This window comes from Bacillus rossius, chromosome 10 (assembly GCF_032445375.1).
Source record: "Bacillus rossius redtenbacheri isolate Brsri chromosome 10, Brsri_v3, whole genome shotgun sequence".
Classification (NCBI taxonomy): Eukaryota; Metazoa; Arthropoda; class Insecta; order Phasmatodea; family Bacillidae; genus Bacillus; species Bacillus rossius.
Window position 1 is genome coordinate 1,593,998 of NC_086337.1, and position 26,509 is coordinate 1,620,506.

A 26,509-nucleotide genomic window follows, 5' to 3' on the forward strand; every position below is an offset into this window, starting at 1 on the left:
TTCCTTTTCGCTTACCGTATGACTGCGATCCGCGGTAATAATATTTGTTGTGGTAGGTTTTACCACCATGCCATCCCTTTCGATGTGGTGACCATTGTGGTGTTTGGCATTCGTTTTGCCACGACATAGTGTGCACCGCTTTGTGTTCTCCTTTCTGTTGGTTGTTTCGATTGTTCCAGTGACTGTTTACTGGTACATGCTGATTTCCTTGATAATGATTGATTTTCTCATTCTCATCGCGAGAAGACGAGTTTTTGGTCTGCTTATCTAACCGATCGTACACTAAGAGTTGTTCCCTAAATTCCGTGAAATCTCGGAATATTCTACCAGCCAACTGCATTTGGTAGCGTAATGGTAATTGTGTCAAAACAATTGCTATTAATTCCTCATCGGTCATGTTAAGGTTCAAGTATCTGGTACGCTCAAACATAGATGATAGATGAGTTTCTAGGGATTTGCCCTTCCTAGGTTCATATCTTTCTGTGTGCAGTTGCGCCCTTAAGTTACCTTGAATGCGCATGTTCCAGAATTGTAACCTAAATTTTGTTTGAAAGTCGTCATAAGATGTCGTGTTAGGCTGTTGTACCTCCCACCAGTAAAATGCTACGTCACGAAGAGCATTGTTTAAGCACTTCAATCGCTCTGCATCAGACAGATCAAACATGTTCGAATATTCATATAATTCATTTATAAATCGTATAGGATTTTCGTGAGAATGACCTGAGTAAGTAGGCATGTTTTCGGCCCAATGCCTTGCCGGATGGTGCATTAATGCAACGGAATTTATTCGTGTAGCATTGATCTGTGAATTAGATTGTGCGTGCATGTACTCGGGGTTTCGCACAGGTGTGTCACTTGTACGTGCGGTCTCTTGCGCAGCCTCATCGGCCACTCCAGTGATAGACGAAGGCTGTGAGATTGTGCCTAGCTGTAAAGTCTTCACTTTATGATCAATATCGTGTATCCTAGCTACTACATTATTTACTTGAGCTGACATATTACAGTATGAAATGCTCACTGTTTCAATCTGCTGTTCAGCGTTTGCTGTTCTTTCTAATACCCCATCTAAGATATGGTGCAGTGTCGTATTATGTTTTTGAACAGTGTTCCTCAATGTCTCGTAATGTTTGTTACACTGATCCTTAATATTTTTACATTCGGTACTGGTCGCCACCAGAGTAGTTGCTGTGTTCTGTTTATGTTGTTCAAGTCGGTTGTTAGCTTGTGCGATGTTTTCAGCTAGGCTATCTAATTGCTGTTCTTGTGCTCTGAACCGCGATTCTAACCTGTTCTCCAAGCTCCCGATGTCTTGTTTAACCTCATCAAATCTGAGATTCTGTTCATCAAATCTGATATCAAATTTACTGTTTTGTTCATTGAATCTGGAATTCTGTTCATCAAACTTATGGTTTACCTCATCAAATCTGCGATTCTGTTCATCAAACTTATGGTTTACCTCATCAAATCTATTATCTAAATTGTTCAGTTTTACCAGCAATATTTGCATCCAGTTGTTTGGCAACTCAGTGACAACATTTTCACTAGTAGGTGGCAATGTGGTATTCACTACATTACGAACAATATTAACAGTTTGAGTGTGATGAGATGGATGAACAGTATTTTCTGTCTGCCGCTCCAGATGAGGCTCCGAGTTCATTTCCTGTATCTCACTATTTCCTCTACCGTACTGTTCACTTAGACTAACCAATTCCTCTAAAACCTCTGTTACATTATCAGATTCTGTATTCTCATTACTATTAACCTCATTGCGATTGCGCAAGCTATAAGCAGAGTTAGTAGGCTTAGGCATGGTGTTGGTCAAATTCGTAGTTATTTATTTACAAATTATAATTATAATTTTCTCTCCCACAACTTGCTTGTTTCGATGGCCCCTCGTTGTAAACGCCAAAAATAGACTATATGTAAGGGTGTATTATGGTGGTGTGCCATTACTATACAGTATCTATTTAAATTTACTATTACATAATTATTATTTATTTATATTATATATACATATATTGAGTTTTATTGCGGGTCTGTCAAATATGTAAATAGTAAAGGTGATTGGTATATATTACTGTTTTGGAATGCCCAATACACAAATCATGTACCTAATATAAGGAACCAAACACATGTTTTAAATTATATTTTGTAGGTATACTAGCAGGAAGTTATGTGGGGTCCAGCTTTTATCAAAAGTCCAGATCTAATCGAATATTATTGTTTATGATAATTATTGAAAAACAATTTGAACTAGAAATATTCTCGTATATCAATGTTGCCTCGACTTCAGTTCGGTAGATTCAGATACTCGTAAAGTCTACAAGACTCCTGGTTTTAACACAAGTTATGGTAAGGAAAAAAATATTGAATATTGATGATTCTTTCCATAGCGTCAATTTCTGTGGCCATCCAATATATTCAGTCAAACCGATATTCGGAAATAGTGAAGATAATCAGCTCACCTCAGTTCTAGTTTTATGCACCTCAATTTACTCATAATAAGCATTATATTCTTCAGAAATATCATTGCAATCATTTAATTCCATCTTGATGTCTTAATTCAGTATTACATATTCTGATTGACATGATTCCAAAACTTTTTCAACAATTCAAATCATACTGGTCAAGCAAATTTTTCTATGGCCTGAGGTCATAGTTACCATCAAGCTTAAAAAAAAGGAGAAACACTTATAACTAAATATATACTAAATACAAATGGTAATATTAAAACAGTTAACATGTGCATTGAGAAAAGAATATGAAATTGCATAGACAACTATGTGAATTAAAGTTAAAATAATAGTCTTTGCAGGCTGTTTGTATTACTGCTGCTATGAAATGGTCCCAAAGCTTTATAACTAGGTATCACAATGTCATTGAATTAACTTATTTCAGTCTTTAACACATGTTTACATAGTTTTATACATATAAAATTATTTGTATATTATTTTTGTTTATTCTGAGAGGTCATTACCCGCTCACTAATTTAAAAACAAATGCATGCAGCGATTGTTTTATCAGAAATAACCTGAATTTTATGAAGAGCACCAGCAGTATATTTGCCAAAAATAACTAGGAACACATGGGGAACACCGAGATCAGTCTTAACTGTTGTAATCAGGAGCATTTGGAGTAAACCAACCAGGTCAGTGAATACTTTTAGATGTATGCTTGCATATTTACTATAAAAATTTGAATAGCATAGTTATATACATTTTATGGATATATATGTAACATATATGCCAAGCATATTATTATGCTGCACATACTTTATATATGTGTGTGTCTGGTGTATAAGTTTTGTCAAAAGTGTTTATTTTCACGGATGTGTGTCCAAAAGTGCTTCCCTGTTTGTCGAATGTGATTCAGAATTTGCTTCCTGTTTTGAAGTCTTGCAAATATGCTTCCTTTTTAAAAGTTTTTTTGTCTCGTGTTTTAATGTAAATGGTTCATGTTATGACTCACATATTGTTCGAGGAGTCGCAAGTATATAAGCGAGTTCCAGACGAGAGTACCCTCTTTACATCATTACAATACACGCCATACCCAATATTAACTAGATCACTTGCTTACATCACAAGCCTATAATAACTCAGACACCACGACACTACATCACGCCAGTTAGTCGATCTAACTGGTGGGGAGCTTCCCTCCCCAACCGACGACACGAAACCATATATTTATTAGCAATACACTACAATCCAGCGCACACACAAGCCCGTGTGCCAAACCTATCCGTCAGAACATGCGACCTGCCCATGGATACAAGTAATTCTAACAAAAGTGTGGGGTGCTCCTGATTTACAATGCACCAAGCGAGGTACAGAAACCTCGGTTCCTGGCCCCGCACGCTCTAAATGCCCCCGGATGGCAGTGTGATGGACCCCCAGTCCTCTGACAGTGGTGCAGTGCGGTTCGGCTCTCTTCAGTAAGTTTCGTGAGATTTAGTTGCTGTTCCATTTCTACTTTGATGGACGATCTACCATCGACGGTGGAGATCCTGAAAGCAGCGACAACAGTGTTGCAAACGTCGACGACTGCGCAGATCTCTATGGAATGTGTACCATCGTCACCGACAGCATTAGAGGAGACTTCAACAGGTGTTGGTTCCACCAGCAGAAGAGACTGTCTGCAGTTCTGACTGCAGAGGAATCCTCGATGAATGACATTTCGCCGTCGAAGGAGACTTCAATGGCTTCATCATCACTAGCATTAATGATGTCCACTGAAGGTGCATCAGCATCTTCCCAGCATCGATGTGGTTCATACTGTGAAAATATTTTCTCTAAAAAAGGTAATGCTCGTCGACATATACACGAATGCGCTAATAATCCGCGTCGTGCAAATTTAACTGTGAGAAATGTCGCAAGGTGTTTGCAATAAACAATAATTTAAAAACACATGCCATAAACTGCAAACCAAGTGATCTCCCATCAAACAGTCGAAACTGTCATTGCAAAATACACATTTTGGTGCATTACGGAGGAAGGATACATAGGCAAAGGTGACTTCTAGATATTCTTGTCACCTCTGTGAGAAGATTTTTGCATGTGCACATGAAGCACGAAGACATGAAATAAAAAAGAGAATATGCGCAGAACCCATTATGAATGGTATTTTGCTGTGAAGAGTGTCATGCACGGTTTACTCGTATTGACAATTTGAGACGACATGCGAAAAACTGCAAATATGAAGTCCGTTCACCTACTGCGGACCAGATCGTGTTGCAGTCTTACCCTCAAGTTAAGGTTGATATTGCATGCGCAATCGCAATGACTCTTAACAGTAGAACAGGTCTGCAGATTCAACATCGACCCAACATGCAGCACAGCCTACGACTGGTCTCGGCGCGTCGGGAGATGTAATATAATCACATCAACGAGACACTTTGCGTCTAGCGGGCATCGATTCCTTTCGCCCACCTCTTTACCTCCTCCTTTACCTTCCCCTTAGCTGGCTGCCCCCCTTCTCCTCTTGTGTTGACCCCTCCACTCCTTGCCTTCCTCTTGTTATCATTCTTTAGAATTACTTGTTAGAACGAACATAGCGGATTGTAATTGTAAATGTGTGACCTGACCTTACGACGTGACATGGTAGGTGTTTGTCATATCATAGGGCTGTTGTCTATTTATTTCGAAATTGCTGTTTCTCTCCGGCCGTCATTTAGCTTCCTTGAGTATTAATCTTAAATGCTTACAGTTTGGCCCTTTCGAACCATGTTGCGTCGTGAGATTTCACGGTCGCTAGTGTTTGCGAAGATCTGCCATTATTTAAACCAATTCCTTACGAGTTTATATTTCAACGAGTCGTTTTTATTGTCCCTGTTTTGCAAGATTCTAGGTAAATCGTTACACCCAGTAGTTCGCTTTCAGATTAGTTTCTGCTGCGTAAAATTATAAGTTGCAATATTTTTCTATGAACTCGCAGTTGACGTGTGTTTGTATTGGTCATACATTACCCTTACATGGGATTTTTGATACGCTTAAATTGTAGTCAATAGGATTGTTTTTAGAGGTCACTCCTTTTGCTTCTTCATGTAGGTAGCTACTTAAAAGTTTTTCTTGCGTGCACGAATTGTGTAGGAAATGCTTATAGCGCATGATTCATTGAAATAACGTTTGATAAGACCTACAGGTCAGGACATGAGATTGTATAGTGTTTATTGTGTCTTCACTACTTGTCTACCATTAGGCAAATAATTAATGAACATTAAGTCCATCTACCTTTGTGTGTTTTTTTAAATTTATATTTACGTAAAACATTGATGTTAAAATATAATATAGGTGTTATCGTATAAAGTACAGTGGATACATATGTTTTGTACCTGAGGCTTATATAAGTTTTATTGTTACATATTTTATATTTGATTATTGCATGTTTTTCTTTAAGTCGTAATTAAAAATAAAATACCAATGATTAATATTGTAGTTCCGAATTAAGTATTGCTAAATTTTCACATATCATGTTTAAGCATGAGTCATAATAAGGTATTACTTATCCATACCTCATACGTGCTTCTGATTCCTGTTATAGCACACGACTTTAGTATAAGTTTGTTTTTTTGTTAATATCGTTTGAGCGCACCTTGGAGGTAGTTGGGTTATAGTCTTGAAACGGGTTCAAACACAGCACCCTTTAAACCGAATGTAAATTGATTGAACCTGGTGAAATCAGCTTTCCGTAGATACTGTACGGCTCGCTTGTGCCAATAATTGTTTGTAACTTTTTAGCTTTCTTTCTGATGCCAAAAATGATATAGTTAATCAGCTTGAAAAAGTATTGGAAAACAATCACTTTGTGAAGTATGATTTGTGGTTGGAATGTACTTATGGTAAAACCAAGCCATTTAAAGACCAGATTTGCAAAAGAGCATTGAAGACAATCTACCGATCGCATGACATAGAAGAGTCTGTAAATGATAGAACTAAACAAATCACTCGTGAAGAAGCCACGGGAAAGGTAGTGAATGGACACTTAGGCATGTAGATCGATTACAACTAAGAACAAGTAGACTCAGCTCACTGAGGTAATAACACTTATTATTTGCTCGTGTCTGTGTATTTGTAGTAGAATAAAATGTATGTAATAAATTTTATACTTGAAATGTTTTTTTTTTAATTATTTGTACCTGTCACTTTAATGGTTTTTTAAATTAAATTATTATTTTTTGTAGTGATCAAATACAGAACAAAGCACTGTAATGAGTCGAATAAATCATTACCTTATTAGGTTATTTTTTGATGAATTTTAGAATTTTATTTCCGAATGTCTAGGTTAATTATTACGAATTTCCAAGATGGCAGTTAGGAAGACTGACAAGATGGCGGATGTAACAACAGTTCACTGTATGGTGATACTGCACTCTAGCGGATAAAATGAAAAATAATATGTCGGTAGCGCACTCTAGCAGACGAATACAAGATGGTGGATCCAAGATGGCCATCATGACATCATACTGGTTGGTGTAATATCTGCCTTGGCATTAGTTGTGGGAGGTCAGTATGCTAGCTGCCAGCAATGAAAAATGATCCATCGCCATTTTCTTCCCTCACCGGGTTCTGGCCGAGGACTCAATGATGCAAGTTGGTTTTTAATTATTTTTTAAATAAAATTGTAATTCATTAAAAAATTCATGATTTTCTGTTACAATAGTTGCAGATGTTCATGATGGATAATGTGAAATCATATTTCAAAAAAGGCTGAAGGTTCTATGATCCAACATGGTGGATGTGATGTAAGCAAGATATTTTATTAATTAAATATTGGAAGTAAATTATTTTTTTTTTATAATTTTTGGAATTTTCCCAGAATATTTTGGTCGAAAATTAAAGATTTTCTCGTTTAAACGGTTATTACCTGGAGGCTTGGTTTTTGTTGCATTTTAAGGAATTACGCCTCTCTGAGGAAACTTATGTCTGGAATTTTCTGGGGGAATAAATGGGGAATTTCCCCTATAAGTGGGAATTTTTCCCTCGAAATAGAGAAAATTTGAGGAATTTTGAGTTATTTTGCGGTAATTTGACACCAAAATGGCCACCATGATGTCACAAATGTAAGATGGTGGTCGGGTTCATTGACCGTCACCACAAACCACAGCCTTAAACCTGGCCCAGCTTCCCAATTTTTATACTAATAATATTTATTAAAGTACACTATAAGTAGGTATATGTTTTTATTTATAATTTATTATAATTTACATTTATAGGTTTGTTTGTTTTTTTACACAAAAGTACATTTTTACGCTGATCTTGATGAAATTTTGCTTATATGATCAAAATAAAGGGAAATTTACTTTTAACCTCCAATTTCGAAAAACTGCCAATATTTTTCATACTCAAGGAATTAGAAGTTTTGAACATGCAACGTTCAAAATGAAAATTTGTATGGGTTTTAAAGCAGAAATTTGGTACTACTTGATAAAATTGTGCATACTTAGTGCTCATAATAATGGGAAAACAATTATTTACATCTGATATCAGAAAACTGTATCCATCCATATACACTAACCCCTTCAGTTTTAATTTGGTACTTCTTGCTATAATTTTGCACTCTTTATGTTAAAAATTAAAAGAAAATCAATGTCAGCTTCTGTATTCGAAAAAAAAAAAAGATTTGTAATTTTGCTCAGCCTGAAGCACGGGCAACAAATACATATGATAAAGATAATATCCGTTGTGTTGTGAATATGTTTCTATTACATAAATTATATATCCGGATTGTTAAATTTTTGTAATAATTAATTTCAAAACAGTGTGTTAAATCAAAAAGAAGTGTAACTTCTTAAACACGCAATTAAGTACACACAAATTTCCAAAACCTTTTTTGTGTTAAGTAAAAATATACAGGAGGAAATGGGATAGGTTTTAATGACGCACATTTTAAAACTCTAGGTACGAATTAAGTCATCGCATACATTTTAATACATAAATACTCAACGGATAGCACAGTGGTCTAAACTTACATTTATGACGAGCCTATTATGTCCAATACTATTTGGTTTTCATGATTTCAAGGGTTAAAATAAAATAAAAAATATGAGATGGTTTCTTACTATAGGCCATGGTCGGTTCCGTCGTCTAAATACTAGATTATTAATTGTTCCAATGTTTCACTCTTAATGAGCTCTTCGACTATGTCAGAATATTAAATGTGTAAAAAATTGAAATGCATTTTAATTGGACTTGCTGTCCCGCCTGTACACTTGAAAACTGTTATTTTTTTAAAATTAAATGTTGCTGGTTTTTTTCCATAACATACCTTAGGGCCAGTTTCACCAACGTAGTTTAAGCAAATTAATCTCGATTAGTTTCAATATAAATTCGTTTAGTCGATTGTGCGTTTCACCACATGCGTAATCTCGATTTTCCAGAGTAAAGCGATATTTTATATTAACTGGTCAAGTTCTTCCAGTTTGCACAGCTAATCTCGCTTAACGTATGTAAACAAATGGCTCGAGCAGCTTACAATGTTATATTTGAAGAAGAAGATTCGGATGGAGAAAAAAAAGGCCACTGCAACCAAAACAATCAGCATGAATGCCATAAAATACCTTACCCGTGCATAATGATTCAATTCGGTTGTCGGCATGTATCTTTCTCGTCAGTTTCTCCCACGACGATTTCAGCTGGTCTGGCATTCGGTGGTATTTATTGCAAATCGAATTGAATTCGGCCGCAATAATCTCCCATTCTTTCGCCTTCTGCTTTGTGTGACAGCATCTGTACGACGATTTTCAATCACAGAGAAGTGTTCCGTTACCTGATCTAATAAAACTGTCTTCTCATGTGGCGAAAGATTTCGACTTCTTTGTCGCTTTTCTTTAATTGCAGCTGAAACTGCACCATTGCCAATCATGTTTATATTCGATATGACAATTTCCACGGTATTACTAATTTTTCAAAAAAAATAAAAACAAGTTTTTTTTTAAGTATGATGCGGCCACCATAAATTACGCTCGACCAAAAGCTGCATTTACAAGAGGGGAAAAAATACATATTCGGGTATCTCCGACAGATATTAGGGTATATTCGCTAGGAAATGGGTGTTTTTATGTGGAAGGCATTTATAAATCGAGTTTTGGAAATCTCGATTAATTTAAACTTATGTAACGATGGTGAAACACACGTCGGAATTAAACTTACGATTATTCTTCATCTAGTTTTGTAAATCTCGTTTTGTAACAAAATTAAACCTGCTTGGTGAAACCGGCCCTTAACAACGGATAAAAATAAAGTGTTGCGTGAGAAAATGACCTGGCACCGTAAAGGATACACGCATAGCAGCAAACACTGCCTCGGCCTCCTCCAGGTAGAGATTAGCTGCCCCGCCACACCGCTCCTAGTTAATATAGAAATCGATTTGCCATCACAGGTTCTATTTCCTGGCCTCGCCACCTCTCCCACATCACGCCGATCTGATGGGCTGAGCCCTGCCACCCTGCCACCCAGCCACCCAGCCACCCTGCCACCCTGCCACCCTGCCACCCTGCCACCCTGCCACCCTGCCACCCTGCCACCCTGCCACCCTGCCACCCTGCCACCCTGCCACCCTGCCACCCTGCCACCCTGCCACCCTGCCACCCTGCCACCCTGCCACCCTGCCACCCAGCCACCCAGCCACCCTGCCACCCTGCCACCCTGCCACCCTGCCACCCTGCCACCCAGCCACCCAGCCACCCAGCCACCCAGCCACCCTGCCACCCTGCCACCCTGCCACCCAGCCACCCAGCCACCCAGCCACCCAGCCACCCTGCCACCCTGCCACCCTGCCACCCAGCCACCCAGCCACCCTGCCACCCTGCCACCCTGCCACCCAGCCACCCAGCCACCCAGCCACCCAGCCACCCTGCCACCCTGCCACCCTGCCACCCTGCCACCCTGCCACCCTGCCACCCTGCCACCCTGCCACCCTGCCACCCTGCCACCCAGCCACCCAGCCACCCAGCCACCCAGCCACCCTGCCACCCTGCCACCCTGCCGCCCTGCCGCCCAGCCACCCTGCCACCCTGCCACCCTGCCACCCTGCCACCCTGCCACCCAGCCACCCTGCCACCCTGCCACCCTGCCACCCTGCCACCCTGCCACCCTGCCGCCCGTCTGCCCGCGGGCGCTCGCCAACATCACTTCTTGCGAGATCTTCCCGTCCACGCCTTCACACCCAGAGTGATTCTGGAGTCGGCCTTCCTTCGAAGTGTCTCGGCTTTCTTCTTATTTCGTTGGCAATATTGCACTGATTAAATATACTCAAAACGTAATTATTCATCAGTATTTAGGCCATACACCGTGTGTATCTATAAACATTCGTAATAAAAACTGGTTTTCGGTTGTGTAAATAAACAATGTGAGCTGAACTAAAACCCCCGCCGTCTCCCAGCCACACATTCCTGGCCGACAAGCCGAGAGGACGGAGTGCCTGTCGCCAGCTGCTGGTGTGTGATGTGGCCTGGAGTGTGACCTGAGTCACGTGGAGCGCCTGTATTCCTTACTTTGTAATTATTACATAAACTATAATACATATTTAACATTTATAATTTAATAATATTTAGTATTAATTATATTAAATATTAATATTTTAATTTATATCAATAAATAATACATACGGATAATTAACCTCAATTGTATTGGAGCACTTGAAAAAGTATATAAGCACAATTGTTTTTACTAATATTTACGGATAGTAAATAATATTAAACAAAATATTCAATTTAAATCACTACTGAATATAATTTATTAGCACATATATAATTCGCACTTGTATGAAACTAAAACACGTGTCGTGAATGTAGAAACTAGAAACATGTGGATAAATATTATAAATACGAAAACAGTGATCAGAGGCGACGAGCGTGCCAACATGCGCGACTAATAGAGGTTCTATTTCTATTTTGTTGGTAGCTTTTTTCGAGACTTAATGAGCGGTTTAGCGGGCAGCTTGAACCTGTTAATTTTGTGTTACAGTGATGCGCGCGCATCTTAAAATTTCACTCATAATTTTTTCATAACGCGTCTAAAGAAGTATAACTTCAAAAAGAACCTACAACTCTTCTTTTTAAGTTTTTAGTCACTCTCAGCTACAACGCTGCGTCCCCTTCTATCGCACAGGATATTTGGCTCGGACCTCTTTTTTTTACAAGTTTCTACACGCATAAAATTTTCACCTTTCAAAACTCGACAATTTCATTCATGCCAGATTTTTTACAGACACCCTATATCATTGTATTCGCAATTAAATATAGCTCATTTTGATATAAGATTTATTTACTAAACAGATTGGTGAAAATAACTATTATCGATTTACCTGTTCATACCTGCTAACCCAGTAGTTACGCCAGGAAAAAAATAGACAACCCAACGTTTGTGTATTCTATAGGCTTCATACTTTCGGTTGGTATTAAATTTATTCGTTAAACTCATCAGTGCAATATATAATAAAAAAGTCATTTTTCAATTTTTAACTAATCATTGTCTGGCCAGAAATTTTTTAGACAACCCACTCGAGATGTATTTTCTAATATATTAAATTTGTTATAAAATACTTTTCATCCATTAAAAAGATGGGTGAAGGTAGTTTCTAGTGCGGATCCTCTACTATGGTTGTTGCTACCCCTGGACCACCAACCAGAGCTGCGCCTGGACCACAGGCGTGAGCTGCCAGGCCCGAGTCAGCAGGAGTGCCTGTTCCCTGAATAACACAGGAGCCTTAGCTGCAAGGCCAAGAGTGTGTAGACCTCGTGTCACCTGGACTGCATGTCCCTTTAATAACAAGCCTCAGTGTCAGTCCCCTGGACATAAATATTTAGCTACAGGCTTCTTGTGTCACCTGGACTACAGGCTTCTGCTTCAAGGCCGATAGGATTGTTACCTAATGTCACATGTTGTTCCTGCCCCTTGGACCACAGTCTGTTAGTATCGTGTACTAGTAGTGTGCGCTAGTGATATGTTAGTGTATCGTACAAGCCGTGTTAGCTGGTGAACTGTTATGCTCGTGTGCATAATGTATGTTGGTAGTTTTATAACTGGCAAGCTGCAGAGACCTGAAATCTGCATGCAATGAATCATGCTACTAGTCCTTCAGCTATCTGCTTACTATAGTTGTGTGAGCTAGGGGGCTGTTAGTGTCATATACTAGTGTTGTGAGGAAGTAAGCTGTTAGTGTAATGTACTCGGGTGTGGACTAGTCAGCTGTTATTGTCGTGTACCTTTGCTGTGAGCTAGTGTTCTGATAGTGTAGTGTACTAGGGGAGTTGGTTAGTTATCTTTTAGATCCATATAATAGTTATTTGAGCTAGTGAGCAGTTAGTTTCATGTACTAGTGGTGTGAGAGTGCTGAAAGTGTTAGATACTATTGGTGTGAGCTAGTGAGCTTTGATTGTCATGTAATAATGATATAGTCCTTGTGCTGTAAGATACATGTTATACTTGTGTTAACTAGTGAGCTGTTAGAGTTGTGTACTTTTAATGTGAGCTTGAGAGATGTTAGTGTCATGCACTGGTGGTGTTAGCTAGTGAGATATTATTGTCATGTAGTCGTCGTTGTTGAATTAGTGAGCTTTTTGAGTGGTTTACTAGTAATGTGAGTTAGTGCTTTGTTAAGTGTCGTGTACTAGTGGTATAGGCTTGTGAGCTGTTATGGTAAATGGTGTAGGCTAGTGATCTGTTAGTGTCATGTACTAGTGGCATTAGTTAGTGATCTTTAAATGCATTTACTTTTAATGTGAGCTAGTAGAAAATTAGTGTTAATTTATAATTGTGTTATTTATGAGCTGTTGGTGTCGTGTACTAGTGGTATGAGCTAGTTAGTAAGCTTTTAGCATCATGTCGTTGTGAGCTTGTCAGATTTTAGTGTCATGCACATGTAAGGTGAGCTAGTGCGATGTTTCGTGTGTTGTGTGTTGTGTACAAGTTGTGTGAGCTATTTAGCTGTTGAGTCTCATGTACTACTGGTTTGAGCTAGTGAGTGAGCTAATGATGTGTTAGTTTTGGGTATTAATAATGTGAGTTAGTGAGCTGTTAGTGTCATTCTAATTGCGTGAGCTAGTGAGTTATGGTCATGTAGTAGTGGTGCGAGCTAGTGATCTGTTAGGTTCGGATACTAATTTTGTCAGCTATTTAGCTGTGTAGTGTACTAGTAGTTTGAGCAAGTGACCTTTTGGTTTCGTGGTGTCATGAACTAGTGGTATGAGCTAATGAGCTGTTAGTGTAATGCACATTTATGTATTTTTTTACGACGGGCTAGATGTAGATATCTGGTCTCTTCAGGCATTGCCCCACGCTGTTAGCTCTCCAGCATCCGGCTTGTCTCTAATGAGGCCGCACTTTTTATTGGACGTTCAGCAACCCCGTTCCCCTGTTCATTACCGTGCCTAATGAGGCCTGCTAACAGCGAGCCACTCGTGCGATCAAACATTACACAAGCTGCTCCTTCCAGCTCCCTTTTCACTCGTACCAGGAGTCTCATTTAGAAGACACATGTAACCCATCCTCGTGCAGTAATATGCAGCGAGATATTTTGAGGGGAGATGACTATCTGTAAGACCTGGCTTACAGACTCGGCCGGTCACTACTTGTGCTGCCATCACTGTCACTAGGGTTACCACCACTGTCACTAATTGTGTTACCACCACTGTCACTAATTGTGTTACCACCACTGTCACTAATTGTGTTACCACCACTGTCACTAGTTGTGTTACCACCACTGTCACTAGTTGTGTTACCACCACTGTCACTAGTTGTGCTACCACCACTGTCACTAGTTATGTTACCACCACTGTCACTACTTGTGCTGCCACCACTGTCACTAGTCCTGCTGGCACCATTCTCACTAATCATACTTCCATAACTCTCATTAGTTATTACTAACGCGGCCATCACTGTCACTATTTGGGCTGCCACCATTATTTTTTGTTGTTTTTGTCATGCAATGTAATTAATTTTGCAGCCGCCCTTGTAACTAGTTCCTCTATACGTCACTGTCACATGTGCTGCCATAAATGTTATATTTCACTGCATTCAGTGTCACTGGCTGTGAGGCCAGAACTATCGCAAATGAGCTGCTAGCTGTTATCACTTCCACTGCTATTTCTTACACTAGTTGTGCTGCTATTAATTACATTAGTTGTGCTGCTAATTCTGTCACTAGTTTTGCTGCCGTCATTTACTAGTATTGTGATGTTTTCACTACCATTAGTGCTGCCCTCACTGTCACTAGTGCTGCTCTCACTGTCACTAGTTTTTCTGCTACCAATATCAACGGTTATGATGCAGTTATGGTAACACCAATGTCATTAATTGTTCTGTAATCACTGTCACTATTTATACTGCGACTACTATCTCTAATTGCGAGTTGAACTGCCATCACTTACACTAGTTGCTCTGCCACCACTCCACTATCACTAGTTCTGCTGCTATCACTATCACTAGTGCTGCCATAACTGTCATTAGGTTTGCTGCCACCACTATCGCTAGTTGTGCTCACTACTACCATTACTTGTGTGAATCTATTTTTATTGGTTGCAACACTGTGTTTTAAATTAATCAGTATCCTCTATTTGCTCTTTTTTAATAAATCATGTAAAATTTTTATACAAAAAATATTTTGCCCATTAAATATATTATTGTTTCGCAGTAGTTAATATTTGTCATATCTTTAGCTAGACGTAAGTATTTGAGTATCTACGATGTTCAAACATTTCTCTTAACATTGAGAAAAGTAAACAAACGCTCATTTTATGTTTTCTGTTGCCAGACAACACCCATTAGCGCAGAAGTACTCATTAGTGAACGGGAGCTATCGGTTTGGACAATATCTCTAATACCTCGAGAGGTTTTAAATGGTTATGAATTATGCACTTTCTTAGATTTACTCACTATCTTCGATAAATATTAAAAATATATTTTCAGCTTCTTTCAAGATGTCGGCCAAGACATCGGCCAGGATGGCTACAAACACTTTAATACTCTCATATTCACCCTTTCACGTTAATACCTACGTGACTTGCTCTTCACCCCCCCCCCCTTACTTCTTCGCCACACTCTTCCTCCTTGGATAACCCTGATACTCTCGACTGGACTGTGGACTCGTGGTCTTGTGGCCGGAGCGAGCAGGGTTCGCAGGGGTTCGCAGGTGGTCGCAGGGGCTCGCAGGTGGTCGCAGGGGTTCGCAGGTAGTCGCAGGGGTTCGCAGGTGGTCGCAGGGGTTCGCAGGTCGTCGCAGGGGTTCGCAGGTGGTCGCAGGGGTTCGCAGGGGTTCGCAGGTGGTCGCAGGGGCTCGCAGGGGGTCGCAGGGGTTCGCAGGTGGTCGCAGGGGTTTGCAGGGGTTTGCAGGGGTTCGCAGGTGGTCGCAGGTGTGGACGGAGCCTCGAACTGCCTCTCGCCGGTCCTCACGAGCACAGTGGCCAGTGGCCGGCAGCGCTGGCCATGTGGTTTACCGGTAAAACTGGAAGACGGTACAAAGGAAGTATAATCCACATTAATTGTGTAGACATTACCATGAAAATTCCACATTTTTTTGGAAGGGGCTTTTAGTGTATTAATTCAAGTGTTATCACGTTCAAATTATTTAGACATTGAGTATCGATACTTAATGCCAATAACTTTCATTGGCAAATGGGGTTGTTTAATTAATACTTTCATCGCAAAATTTTTTTTTTATTAATTATTTATTTTAAGGAGTCAGTGGTCATTGAAGGGGATCTAATCCAAACATAAATGAATGTGCAAAATAAAAGCAGAGATTTGATCTCTCCGAGTTCACCAAAACGAGCGAAAGTAAGGCAACAAGGTATTGAACAGTACTGCTGGTATTCTGCTGGGAAACTCGACACGTCTCCTGAACTGAGCGCGATCCACAAGTCTCATGAACAGAGCATATTTTGAACTGCCAGAATAGTGTATTATTCAACAGTTACAAATATGGGGTTAAGCTTGCTGTTCAATGAAATTTCGATGAAAGCAGGTCGAGATTTGTTCGAAACGCCCGCATAAAAGTATGGGCAAGCTCAATTATTTCATTCAGTGCACCCGACAACCTTTTTTCCTGAAATGTTTGTGCAACAACAGCTGCCCATACATCTGCTCTACCAGTTTCTCCTCCTGCACAATAACAACATAAACAACAACCCATTAGTCACATCTGCCTCAGTCTTATCCAGCTGTTATGACGATTTTAGTGATTATATGTAGATTTTCTTCAAATTTGTTTTATCTGTTGTTTTATGTCAACTTTTCTGATTTATTTTTGTTGGATTCAACTGTTCAATGTCACCTTTGCCATGCGAAAACTGTATTGCAGACTTCTGCTACAATTTATCCGATATACTGCTTTGAAATTCGGAAATAATATTGCAAGCTTGAGTATGAATCTCCTGTTGCTAAAAATCGGAACGTCATTACTTACATAGAATATTAACATCCAAAAAACGAACTAACTAGGAATAAAACTATTTTTTAATAATACTGACAGGTAAATGTTGCTTGACATTAGTAGGCTACTTACCGATCTTAAAAGGTGATCAATTATAATTTCTTCTTGCAGAATTTTTGGTCCAAATGGAATGTTCGTGTTTCGTGTGGCATAGGCCGAGTGAACTGCGGGGTTCGTCAGTCTCAGCTCGCAGGCGTGCTGGAGGTGCGCTGTGCTGCTCTGCGCACCGCGTGTAGCATGTGCCGTGGTGCACCAGTGTGCACTTGCACGTGCCTTCAGATCAGGTGCGGCATCGGTGGTGCCTGTAACCTTCTGTAACACCAGCCATCCCGACACTGTGCATGTGGTTGGGAGGGGAGGGGGATTACCACCTTTCCAGTATGCCTTAAGGAGAAAAAAATCAGTAATTGACAAATTAAAATTAATTGAATGGGTGGGGTTGGATGCGCGTGGAGGAGGGGAGGCGGGAATGGGGTTGCTAATTATTTTAATGGGTTTTTAATTGTCCCAGTACGTCCCTGTACCAGCTCGCTCCCCTGTACTGAAAATGGGGAAGGAGTAGAAGTCGAATATGAGAGCATTAAAGTGTTTGTAGCCATCTTGGCCGATATCTTGGAGGAAGCAGAAAATATATTTTTAATATATCAAAGACAGCGAGTAAAGCTAAGAAAATTGAGTTTGGTGGGATCGTAATTGACATAACTATTGAAAGATTTTTAAATCCTCTCGAGGCGCACAGTATTAGCGAAGGTGGAAATTAGTGAACGAGTGTGGGGAGGTGTAATGAAGGGCGATGAAATGTTGGATGCATAGTATGTGGGTGTTCAAATTAAAGGGTTTAAGGAGGATGAGACTTATATGATAATATTGAAGTGCTGGCAACCATATTTGGACTAATATGAAATGTCTAAGACTGTACAGGTCTCGTCCCAGCGCAGCATAGTCGTGTAAACATAACTTGCATGTTTCTTAACATTTTTACAAGACGGTAAGGCTCTCTGTGTATACCTAAATATTTTATCAAAGTATGTAATATCCCCTGGGAAAGTCATATTGAACACAGAGGAGACATCGGCTGCTACGAATTTTGGTGGGGTGAAAGAGTGTGGAGGTGTTTAGTGCAAAACCTGTCAACTGGATATGCAAAGTGGATCAGGAGAAGCATGTGATGTAAATAAAACATTTGGTGTCAAGTTGAATGTTTTTTCAGTACATATTTTTTATTGTGTTGGTATTCGGGTGTAATCTCTTTTTCTGGTCTCAACTGAACTTTTTTTTATTGGTGATTTGTTTTGGAGAATACTTTCTGCATTAACGTTACAAGTGCAGTAGCATGTTAAATATAAAAATATATATATCTGGTATCTCCACTTTCTTTAAATTCTCTTGATCTGCTACAGTAATGTGTGTCTACATGTGGGTGGCTCTGAAGATACGGGAATCACCACACTTGATAGTTGTGCTTCCATGCGCATCTTGCACTGTGTCTGCGGGCACGGGAACCACACACAACTCAGAAACACACAACTCAGAACAGTCAACTTAGAAACCTCGAAAAAATCCACATAACTTAGGACTGTCATAAGTTAGAACGATCATAACTTAGAAACTCACAACTTAGAACTGTCATAACTTAGAAACACGTAACGCAGAACCACACAACTGAGAAACGTCGTAACGTAGAATGTCATAACCTAGAATTATCACAAGTTAGAAACACACAACTTAGAACCATCATAACTAAACACCTAACTTAGAAACACACAACGCTTAACCACGTAACTTAGAACTGTCATAAGTTATAAACACACAACTTAGAACAGGCATAACTTAGAAGATTCTATCTTGTGTATTTCTAAGTCGTGTGTTTCTAAGTTGTGACAGCATCCCTGCAGGCACTAGCTCTCTTCTTGGTAGAAGGCCGCGTGCCTGGTTCCCTGGTTAATAATGAACTACTCGTAGGTTCAGCTAATCAAGTGATTCTCTGCTCAGTCGACGTAGATAGCGCTAAAACAGCACTTTCTGGTACCACTCCAATACACTTTTTATGTGTTGAAAATTAAAAAAAAAAAAAAGCGCCGTGTCTTCACAGAATTTTGAAGAGAACCCTCCGAATCTTCGATGTATAATATCATGATCAGTTGTTTATTACCAACACCATGGGCGGTGGTGTGTTGTGACAATTGCCTCCTTATGTATGTATGTATGTATGTATGTATCTATGTATGTATGTATGTATGTATGTATGTATGTATGTATGTATGTATGTATGTATGTCTGCACCTGCCCGTGAAGTGAGCATCCATGGGTGTGAATGTTTCTTGAAATGCCCTCGCGGGGGGGGGGGGGGGGTTTACAGCTTGGTTACTGGAGCAATCCTCCTCATCCCACCATGTCGCATTGGTATACCACAATGACTAATCAACTGTACAATGCCATTAGAAATTGGTGCATTACAATATTTTATTTGCAATTTACCGAAGTCACTGAGTCGCGACACATGAAACAAGTGTTTTTTGTTGTATTTGAAAAGTTTTTTCTTCTCTGTTTCAGATGTTCCCGAATATTTCCAGATGAATACTTGAAGGTACGTACGTCGTTTAGTTTAAGACGCTCATCTTTCGTGATGTAACTGGTCAATTTGGTGTGAAACATATCTTCAACAAGTGAAACAGACTATGAGTCCACTCTACACTCCAGGCATGTCGATTCAGCAACCACTCCTCTGTTCTGCAAGCACTGCCTTGTCTGGAAACATGCAATGTGCCATTACTGCCCACTTTCAGTAGGCTTTATACAAGTCCTGAGGCTATCGCTACTAAATAGAAATTTGAGAGTTTGATCTGATAAAAAAAATATAATAATTAACTATAAAACCATGAATAAAAATACAAACCTTGTAAAGAACTCTCATGAGCTCGTAAGAAAGTTTTTCTCGCTCAATGTAGTGGGCACTCACCCAGCGAGTGGTAATATGACGACAAGATGTTAATTAACTCACACAGTGTAGTTGATTGTTTAAAAACAGTTGCTGGATTCATATATTTTTACAGTCACAAAAACAATTTTTATGTGACTTTCCATTTTATTAGTGAATACGCCTCTACATTTTTGAGCATATCATTAACGTGTTATGTGAGTAATATTGAACAAATTTGTCACAACACATGCATACCTATTGTTAGTGGACACTTGGATACCGACTCGTTGCTCAATCACACGGTTCAGGTCGAGATGCTGGGATCGACAGTACCTACTAGACAATAGCAGGCTCCTAACCACTTGGATAGCGTCTCGTTGCTCAATCACACGGTTCATGTCGAGATGCTGGGATCGACAGTACCTACTAGACAATAGCAGGCTCCTAACCACTTGGATAGCGTCTCGTTGCTCAATCACACGGTTCATGTCGAGATGCTGGGATCGACAGTACCTACTAGACAATAGCAGGCTCCTAACCACTTGGATACCGACTCGTTGCTCAATCACACGGTTCAGGTCGAGATGCTGGGATCGACAGTACCTACTAGACAATAGCAGGCTCCTAACCACTTGGATACCGACTCGTTGCTCAATCACACGGTTCAGGTCGAGATGCTGGGATCGACAGTACCTACTAGACAATAGCAGGCTCCTAACCACTTGGATACCGACTCGTTGCTCAATCACAATGTTCAGGTCGAGATGCTGGGATCGACAGTACCTACTAGACAATAGCAGGCTCCTAACCACTTGGATACCAACTCGTTGCTCAATCACACGGTTCAGGTCGAGATGCTGGGATCGACAGTACCTACTAGACAATAGCAGGCTCCTAACCACTTGGATACCGACTCGTTGCTCAATCACACGGTTCAGGTCGAGATGCTGGGATCGACAGTACCTACTAGACAATAGCAGGCTCCTAACCACTTGGATACCGACTCGTTGCTCAATCACACGGTTCAGGTTGAGATGCTGGGGTCGACAGTACCTACTAGACAATAGCAGGCTCCTAACCACTTGGATACCGACTCGTTGCTCAATCACACGGTTCAGGTCGAGATGCTGGGATCGACAGTACCTACTAGACAATAGCAGGCTCCTAACCACTTGGATACCGACTCGTTGCTCAATCACACGGTTCAGGTCGAGATGCTGGGATCGACAGTACCTACTAGACAATAGCAGGCTCCTAACCACTTGGATACCGACTCGTTGCTCAATCACACGGTTCAGGTCGAGATGCTGGGGTCGACAGTACCTACTAGACAATAGCAGGCTCCTAACCACTTGGATACCGACTCGTTGCTCAATCACACGGTTCAGGTCGAGATGCTGGGATCGACAGTACCTACTAGACAATAGCAGGCTCCTAACCACTTGGATACCGACTCGTTGCTCAATCACACGGTTCAGGTCGAGATGCTGGGATCGACAGTCCCTACTAGACAATAGCAGGCTACTAACCACTTGGATACCGACTCGTTGCTCAATCACACGGTTCAGGTCGAGATGCTGCGATCGACAGTACCTACTAGACAATAGCAGGCTCCTAACCACTTGGATACCGACTCGTTGCTCAATCACACGGTTCAGGTCGAGATGCTGGGATCGACAGTACCTACTAGACAATAGCAGGCTCCTAACCACTTGGATACCGACTCGTTGCTCAATCACACGGTTCAGGTCAATATGCTGGGATCGACAGTACCTACTAGACAATAGCAGGCTCCTAACCACTTGGATACCGACTCGTTGCAAAATCACACGGTTCAGGTCGAGATGCTGGGATCGACAGTACCTACTAGACAATAGCAGGCTCCTAACCACTTGGATACCGACTCGTTGCTCAATCACACGGTTCAGGTCGAGATGCTGGGATCGACAGTACCTACTAGACAATAGCAGGCTCCTAACCACTTGGATACCGACTCGTTGCTCAATCACACGGTTCAGGTCGAGATGCTGGGATCGACAGTACCTACTAGACAATAGCAGGCTCCTAACCACTTGGATACCGACTCGTTGCTCAATCACACGGTTCAGGTCGAGATGCTGGGATCGACAGTACCTACTAGACAATAGCAGGCTCCTAACCACTTGGATACCGACTCGTTGCTCAATCACACGGTTCAGGTCGAGATGCTGGGATCGACAGTACCTACTAGACAATAGCAGGCTCCTAACCACTTGGATACCGACTCGTTGCTCAATCACACGGTTCAGGTCGAGATGCTGGGATCGACAGTACCTACTAGACAATAGCAGGCTCCTAACCACTTGGATACCGACTCGTTGCTCAATCACACGGTTCAGGTCGAGATGCTGGGGTCGACAGTACCTACTAGACAATAGCAGGCTCCTAACCACTTGGATACCGACTCGTTGCTCAATCACACGGTTCAGGTCGAGATGCTGGGATCGACAGTACCTACTAGACAATAGCAGGCTCCTAACCACTTGGATACCGACTCGTTGCTCAATCACACGGTTCAGGTCGAGATGCTGGGATCGACAGTACCTACTAGACAATATCAGGCTCCTAACCACTTGGATACCGTATCGTTGCTCAATCACACGGTTTAGGTCGAGATGCTGGGATCGACAGTACCTACTAGACAATAGCAGGCTCCTAACCACTTGGATACCGACTCGTTGCTCAATCACACGGTTCAGGTCGAGATGCTGGGATCGACAGTACCTACTAGACAATAGCAGGCTCCTAACCACTTGGATACCGACTCGTTGCTCAATCACACGGTTCAGGTCGAGATGCTGGGATCGACAGTACCTACTAGACAATAGCAGGCTCCTAACCACTTGGATACCGACTCGTTGCTCAATCACACGGTTCAGGTCGAGATGCTGGGATCGACAGTACCTACTAGACAATAGCAGGCTCCTAACCACTTGGATACCGACTCGTTGCTCAATCACACGGTTCAGGTCGAGATGCTGGGATCGACAGTACCTACTAGACAATAGCAGGCTCCTAACCACTTGGATACCGACTCGTTGCTCAATCACACGGTTCAGGTCGAGATGCTGGGATCGACAGTACCTACTAGACAATAGCAGGCTCCTAACCACTTGGATACCGACTCGTTGCTCAATCACACGGTTCAGGTCGAGATGCTGGGATCGACAGTACCTACTAGACAATAGCAGGCTCCTAACCACTTGGATAGCGTCTCGTTGCTCAATCACACGGTTCAGGTCGAGATGCTGGGATCGACAGTACCTACTAGACAATAGCAGGCTCCTAACCACTTGGATACCGACTCGTTGCTCAATCACACGGTTCAGGTCGAGATGCTGGGATCGACAGTACCTACTAGACAATAGCAGGCTCCTAACCACTTGGATACCGACTCGTTGCTCAATCACACGGTTCAGGTCGAGATGCTGGGATCGACAGTACCTACTAGACAATAGCAGGCTCCTAACCACTTGGATACCGACTCGTTGCTCAATCACACGGTTCAGGTCGAGATGCTGGGATCGACAGTACCTACTAGACAATAGCAGGCTCCTAACCACTTGGATACCGACTCGTTGCTCAATCACACGGTTCAGGTCGAGATGCTGGGATCGACAGTACCTACTAGACAATAGCAGGCTTCTAACCACTTGGAGGCCGACTCGTTGCTCAATCACACGGTTCAGGTCGAGATGCTGGGATCGACAGTACCTACTAGACAATAGCAGGCTCCTAACCACTTGGATACCGACTCGTTGCTCAATCACACGGTTCAGGTCGAGATGCTGGGATCGACAGTACCTACTAGACAATAGCAGGCTCCTAACCACTTGGATAGCGTCTCGTTGCTCAATCACACGGTTCAGGTCGAGATGCTGGGATCGACAGTACCTACTAGACAATAGCAGGCTCCTAACCACTTGGATACCGACTCGTTGCTCAATCACACGGTTCAGGTCGAGATGCTGGGATCGACAGTACCTACTAGACAATAGCAGGCTCCTAACCACTTGGATACCGACTCGTTGCTCAATCACACGGTTCAGGTCGAGATGCTGGGATCGACAGTACCTACTAGACAATAGCAGGCTCCTAACCACTTGGATAGCGTCTCGTTGCTCAATCACACGGTTCAGGTCGAGATGCTGGGATCGACAGTACCTACTAGACAATAGCAGGCTCCTAACCACTTGGATACCGACTCGTTGCTCAATCACACGGTTCAGGTCGAGATGCTGGGATCGACAGTACCTACTAGACAATAGCAGGCTCCTAACCACTTGGATACCGACTCGTTGCTCAATCACACGGTTCAGGTCGAGATGCTGGGATCGACAGTACCTACTAGACAATAGCAGGCTCCTAACCACCTGGATAGCGTCTCGTTTTTACTGTTTGAAGAGAATTTAACTTTCTCATGTCTTACTGCTGTGAAATTTATTTTCATTAAGTTTCCTCTCATATTTTTAACTAGCCAATGTTTACCAGTTACACACATTATTTTTATATATTTTTACAGTGTTTGGCAAATTACAGAATTGAGTTCATTGACTTTAAAAATGGAAGCATAAGGAAGAATGTGTCGGTTTTACATTGCTTGTTTCAAGATGGAATTTTTACAATTTTTTAGGACAATTTGAAGGTGTATTTTTTAAACTCTAATTTGGTTCCTCATTGCGCTATTCAAGTTACGTACCTTGCATAAATCACACATATTCAATGAACATTCGGTTTACATTTCCTTTTTTGTTTGCTGGATACAAGTTAACATATTTACTTTCCTACCTTAATTCGCCAAAATTATTACAATTTTTCAAACTTAATTTTTCTACCATTTTTCAGACTTCACATTCTGCAACTTATCTTATAACAATTTTATAATTATCACAATGTTTAAATCTTCGTACCTTAAATGTGTGCTCGGTTACTTCAGTTATCTTTGGTTTCAGGTGATTCTTCCTGAACGTCACAATTTCTGGCAGTTTCTATTCTGGCGGTCTCTTTTGCGTACGCAAATCCCGAAGAAAGGTATATGCATCGTTATCCAGCAACTTCAGTAATATTGGACACTTTTCCTCCCAATACTTGATTTGCTTGAAAATACTGTTCAAGTTGTACTCAGTCATCTTCTCGCAGCTTTACCTGCGTAACATGTTCGGCCGCGATATACCTCGCCGCTTCTGCCATTTTGGCCTCCGAAGCTTTACGTTGCTGCGTGTCTAGACCATCCGGGTCATTGTAGTATTTTACACTCTAATTTGCTCCTTGATTACAATCTGTAATGCTTCTATTCACATTACATTTCTTCAGCGGCGTAGCAAGCGGGTGGCAGGGGGTTGGCTGCCTTGAAGGTTTCGCTTAATCGTCGAAGTATAGGTATCACCCCTGATTTTGATACCAAGAACATTGAAAAAAATTACTCAAAAGCAGAGACTAAGATAAATAATATATATGACAAGTTGAAAGTAAAAATATTTGTAGCATTTCTACAAGTGTGTAAAACAAAGGAACTGGGAGTCGTTATAGCGTGATTCCATGAAGTTTGACGAGTCATGGTGGCTGTGGTTTGTGCCAAGAGGCGAGGAGACTTGCTGTGACCGCGGCAACTAGTCAGCAGCGCGGCGCGTCACTCACATCAACCTTTATTGTAAACTGTTAAGTGGTCGGTTGTGTTTTATATTGAAGTGAAAACTTATTTAGCCGCGTTGAGCGATTTTTGGTAGGGGCAAAACTTATGGGTTCGCGTGTCCGACATGCTAGTGACGTGTTGCGCCAGTCTGTGTACATGTATACGCATATATACACTAGTACATTGTATATACTCGACTGAATCATGTGCGTGTTGTACTCTTTGTTTGGATGGGTAAAATCTTGTGAGTTCGCATCACCGACATGCTGTAGTAGCAGTAAGTGGAGTTAATTTGACCACGTGAATACAATATGACCTAGGTCTGACATCACTGATAAGTCATAGCTAGGTAATGAATTTGTACGTAATTTTGACATACCACTGACATCTGTTGTGACTAAAAAATGATGTGAGGATAAATTATATCATGCTGACATCGTACTGACATAATACCAAAAACCTTTTTTACGTAAATTTGACGTATGTAGAAATGATGTCATATTACACATTTAAAAACAAAGTTTTAAGTTTTCACTTCTGTTGACAGTCTCCATGACTGGCTTTTTTTTTTTTTTTCTACGTTAAATTGATTATATACGATAACTAGCTGCCCGACCCGGCTTCGCACGGCTATACTAATGGAAAAAAATTAAGCCACATCTGCCATTTACAGTAATGGTAAATAAAAAATATTCAGTGAAAATTTATTACAATGCTGTATAATGTACCGGAGAGAAAATGAATAGCACCGATGGTTTCTCGACTCGTGCACGCAACGTACAACTGATGTACCCGTACTTCGCTACGGCAGTCTACAGGCAGATCACTCTTGCGCCGCTCATTATACATGCCCCTCCTTGTGGGTACGCCACTGCCGCGCGATGCCCGTTGCCATGGAGACGCAGAAGGCATGAACAATGCAAAATCCTGTTCTCATGCAGACAAAGTACCCACTGTTGCCTGGTTTTAACCACCCATGGGATCTAATTTTCGGA

General features: G+C 41.2%; 1 protein-coding gene across 5 annotated transcripts in view; it reads left to right on the forward strand.

Moving 5' to 3' along the window:
• The window catches only part of LOC134535708 (uncharacterized), a 398,944-nt gene that overhangs the window by 71,597 nt on the left and 300,838 nt on the right, over positions 1-26,509 (forward strand). For all 5 annotated transcript variants that reach the window (XM_063374911.1, XM_063374908.1, XM_063374910.1 and 2 more), the window contains exon 2: positions 19,477-19,510. The gene's annotated coding sequence lies outside the window, so the exon portion shown is untranslated. The remainder of the gene's footprint in view (positions 1-19,476; positions 19,511-26,509) is intronic.